The sequence below is a fragment of the Spermophilus citellus genome (assembly GCF_964194105.1).
Source record: "Spermophilus citellus genome assembly, chromosome: 2".
In the NCBI taxonomy this organism is placed as follows: Eukaryota; Metazoa; Chordata; class Mammalia; order Rodentia; family Sciuridae; genus Spermophilus; species Spermophilus citellus.
In genome coordinates, this window is record NC_138183.1 from 13,851,009 (window position 1) to 13,856,411 (window position 5,403).

A 5,403-nucleotide genomic window follows, 5' to 3' on the forward strand; every position below is an offset into this window, starting at 1 on the left:
TTGTGAGCAGAGGCCTGACTGCTCTTTGCCCCAGCTTGGAGACAAAGCAAACAGGCTTGGAGGATACAGATAGTTTTCTCTCCAGAACAAAGATAGAAATACTCTCCATTAGAAAAGATTGGATTCCCTAAGTTTATGGTTCTTCTGTAACCCTACCCAATATATATGCAGGCAGGCATCTATTCACATGGGACATGGGGACAAGTAAAACTGATGATAGCATGCTGATGTTCATGCTGCTTCTGGTGCTGTGAATAATAAAATTCTTTATCTCTGAACCAGAAGTCTCACACCTTCTGCTTATATCCATGACATTGTGACAAGCTAATATAAACTTAGCTTGCAAATAGTGTAAAGTCTCAGTTCTTGACAACACCTGCCTGCCATCTCTGTGCCATTCTGAGCGTCATTGATGGTGAGTACTGCTTTGTCACATCACATAGGCTTTTACATTTTCTACTAAATGTACAAGGTCAAACAAAACATTAAAGAAACAATTTAAACACAAATCTGCCTTATTTCTAGTTACATGCCTGTCTTGGAGTGAGAATACAAAGAAAGAGTGCAATCTATTTTCTTAGCAAGGTTTTTTTCCCCATGAGAACCTTGTGATGTGGTCATTTTGCCACACTGAATGTGACTCTAAGTTCAAAGGTGCAAACACACACACACACACACACACACACACACACACACACACACACTTGATGTAACTTGGCCTCTAAATCTAAAGCATCCAATTCTTTTGATGATCAAACAAAGAAATGGCTATCAGGTCCAAGTTCAGAGGAAAATTGGGATAACAGTCTCTAGGTTATTCCTTGAAAACCCTTCAAGAATGCTTCTTATGTGATCTTTTATTTGTTTGTTATGGAATAACTTTATATTGTCACACTATGACTCTAGAATACTATATTTTTGGAGGCCAGGGGAATGCTATTTTAATGGATGCAACATTTTTTTTTAGTTGTAGATGGACACAATATCTTTATTTTATTTATTTTTATGTGGTGCTGAGGATCAAACCCAGTGCCTCACACATGCAAGGCAAGCACTTTACCACTGAACTACAACCCAGCCCAACTTTTTTTTTTTTAACAACTGAGTATGTTGTGTACTCATCTTTACACTTAGGCATTACTTTCTTTTTAGATCATAAATTGAAAGTAATCCTTTTCACAACCAGAAACTAAAGAGTCTCCATGCACTTGGTTTTAACTTCTTTGTCAATTTGCTAAATTTGGAAGTACCCCAACTACCATTTAAACTACTATTTTTTGGCTATTTGGTTCTTTTTACTTAATTGAATTATGCATCACTGAGAATTAATCAACCATATTTAAAAACATTAGTTTTAAAATTAGCATGGTGCTTGCTTCAACAGCATATATACTAAAATTGGAACGATCCAGAAAAGATTAGCATGGCTCATGCACAAGGATGATATGCAAACTTGTGAAATTCTCCATATAAAAATAAATAGATATGGGCTGGGCTTGTGGCTCAGTGGTAGAGCGCTTGCCTAGCATGTAGGAGGCACTGGATTCAATTCTCAGCACCACATATAAATAAATGAATAAAATAAAGATCTATCAACATCTAAAAACAAAGACACAAAATTGCTTTTTAATTGTAAACTATATATAGTATATCACTATATATAGTAATAGAATTCAGAGTACAAACTGTATTAATTCACCTATATGTTCAACGTCTCCTATTGGGACACCAATATTTTAATATCTGGTTCTGTATAGGTGGCAACTCCAAAAACACAGACAAAAAAAAAAAAAAAAAAGAAGAGGAGAGAGTGGTGGGGGTTGCAGGGGGAGGCTGGGAAAGAGAAAGGGAAGAAAATCTGCAGTCCAAGAATTTTATAAAATCAATAATAAGGAGATAAATTAATTTGATTTAAATAAACATGATAGATCTGAAAATGACTTTAATTAGTTAAGGCTCTGAAAAGAGTTACAGAATAAAATAACATCTATTTTTACAAAAGGTATTATAAAAATACAAACAGGACTGGGGATATGACTCAGTGGCAGAGTACTTGCCTGGCATGTCTGAGGTCCTGGGTTGGATCCCCAGGAAAATACACACACACACACACACACACACACACACACACACACACAGAAACAAGACCAGGTGGACATGGCAAAGCATCAGTGAATGCATCTCCCCCAGGAATGGGTGACCCCTCCTGTATCTGCTATATTTCCCAACTGACTCCAATTGTGTTGTCCATGCACAGCCCTCTGCTAACACCCCTTTGCAGTGCTCCAGTCTGGAACTGGGAGGGGAGATGGAGCAGTTTCAGCCCCTCTCCACCTATAGCCTTCTGCCACACACCCAAAGCCCCACCATGCCAACTCCTCCACTTGTGTTTTCCTTTGAGTTGGCAGCAGCGAGGCAGGGCAGGTCTGTAAGTCTGCTGCCCAGCAGCTGCGCAGGGCGCTAGTCCCCTCTTGCTTCAGGCTGTTCAGTCTTCACTAGGGAGTCTCTTGGCACGCCACTCTCTGGGGTCTGGAAGAGGATATAAGCACCCACGGGTCTCCTTCCTCAACACTGCATTCTCTCATAGGCAGACATTCCTCCCACTGCCCTGGCCTTTCTTTCCACTCATTAGTGGTGATGGAATGTCTGTGGGGAGGGGACTGGAATGAGGACTAGTCAGAGGATACTGGAGTGGAGGTAAGGATTGGTAGAACAATGGGTCTTCTAATGCTCTGTTAGGAAGGTAGCTGGTTCTAGGCTTTGGCAGCTCTTTAGATGTAGAATGGAGGCTCCTGATGGACTTCTGTTTTCTGGTTTAGCCTCAGCAGCAGTTCCAGGACAACAGGAAAAACTCCTCCCAATGACCAGTTACACAAGCATATATGTCCATTTCATCTTCCTCTTACAGTTTAACAAATGTTGACAAACTAGTTTCTTTATCTTGTTTTATTCACTTAAAGAATTTGTTTGAAATCGCTCTGTATCAGAACATATGCATGGGCCTCATTCTTTTTAAAGGCTGCATAGTATATCATAATATGGATTTATATAATTTATGGTAACAGGTGTCTAGTAATAGATACTTTATTTGACTCTAGTTTTTTGCTATTACAAACAGCTGCTATGAATATTGTGTGTATACATCTCTTTACATAGAAGCAGCCTTTAAAAATGTTAACTGGAAATGCTGACAGATTTTTGTCCCAATGGCAATCCTTCTTAATTATGCTGCAATTGGTCACACACAGTATCTCCTAATTTTGAAAACTCTGGGGCTTATTATAAGAATTGACTCTTCCTACCTTCTGTAACTGCATTGCTTAGCATATGACAAGCACTCTGCATTTACAACTATTCTGTTTGAAACTGTATCTAAGTGATGTCTTAAGCAACCATTTGGGATCTACATTTAAGCTAGCTATAGTGTGCAAGTGCAGTTAAGGGAGGAAGTACGGAGTAGCACTTAGAAATGGTAGCTTTTGAGTCATTTGTGGCCCAGCATTCCAAATTTTACCTATATGACTTTAGACCTGTATGACACTCAATTTTTTAATGCAAAAAAAGATGGGAATACAGTATTGACTTAAGGGGGGATGTTGTAGCGATTAAATAAGAGAACAGGATGTTTGGATAGCTTCTAGCACATAATAATTGTTCAACATTAGATACACATAAAGTTATCAATTCAAGTGACAATTGGATATACAGAATCTTTATAGGCAGGCTTAACTTCATACCTGGGCAAGTAAAGGCAAATGGCTTACAGATTTCTCCTTTATTTAGCACAAGAAAGTTCTTTCCTGGGGCTGGGGTTGTAGTGATGGAGCGCTTGCCTAGCATGTGTGAGGCACTGGGTTCAGTTCTCAGCACCACATATAAATAAATAAATAAATAAAAGTATTCACTGACAACTAAAATATATATTTTTTAAAAAGTTCTTTCCTTCCTTTCTTCTTCCCACTGGAAGATATTAGATTATCAACTTACATTAGATCATCATATAATAATCATTCCTATTTGAATTACTATGTCAGGCATTTTGCATATAAACTCATTTAATTTTCATGAGGACCCATGTGCCTTAGCTATAGCTACTGTATTGCAGAACAGAGTGAGGATCTGAGAAATCAACTGATATGTGCAATGGCATTAGTAGATTGCAGAAGAGGGATTTGTACCTAGGTCTTTCTGAAAAAAAAGAAATTTGTAAACTGCCATACCTTTATTTTTTCCCGGAATGAAATATCGCTACCTCACGGCAGAACCAGTTTAGGAAAGATCTTAAATGTCACGAGTGAGCTTGAACTTCATTTAGAGGAGACATCCATTATGTTCTCTAGGTTTTATAAGTCAGCAACAACACATGTTGTTGAATACATTAGAAAAACAGGTTTATGAAGCATACATCGTGTTTTGAAGACAGACACTAAGAGACTCTTGGAAACTGGCAAACCATTGCCACGTGGTGGTTCCTTTCTGTCTATAAACTTTTGTTTGTGCAAGACACAATATGTAGAAGGGCCCACAAAACTTTTAGGGGTACACAATGCTTTAGGGTCTTTTAAAATTTGGAGGAAAAAAATGAACTTTTACCTGCAAAAAGTCTTGCTATATATTAATATATTTATCTTTATTCCAATGCAGTTGTAAAATAGAAATTAAATGCAAATATAAAAACAAATAAACCCATATCCACAAGTCACAAGGCGAAAATACCCAGAGCCCAAGAAAGTAAAAACATGGTTTGCATCAATTCGTGTTAACTTTCTGGGGCGGTGATAATGAGTTGGAAGATGGGAGTGGAAAATGTCACAATTTCCCTCTTCTCATCAAGGCACCTTCAAAGCAAGATTAAAAGAGAGGAGAGAGACACGCCAGAAAGGGATACTTTCTAGCTGTATAATCTTAGACATATGGGTTGATCGATGTGAGCTTCAGTTTTGCCACCGATAAAATGGGGAGATGTCTCTGGGATTGTTGGTCAGGGACTAGTCTGCCTTGTTCACAGCTGTATACAAAACAATCAGTACATACATGTTAAAAGAATGCAGTAAATGCATTCTTAGGACAGTGGCCAGTACACAGCAAGGGTCCAGATAAGTGGTGGCTGCCGGCGTTCAAAATTGTGGAAAAGCCTTCTCGCGCAATAGCCGTAGGGATCTGAAACGCAGACGCACTCCAGCTGATTCCACGCAAACCTGCGCAGTAAGTTCCCTGAGAGGCGAAGACACGCGACTGCGCTTGCGCATCAGCGTTTTCCCCCGCCCCTTCAGTCGCGAGGCTAGTGGGGAGGGCCTCGGCGGCGGCGCGACTAGTAAAAAGGGGAGGACCGAGGAAGGGGCGTGGCCAGCGGCCCGACCTCCACCACCCTCTTCCGGGCTCCGCCGGCTGCGCGCGCATCCT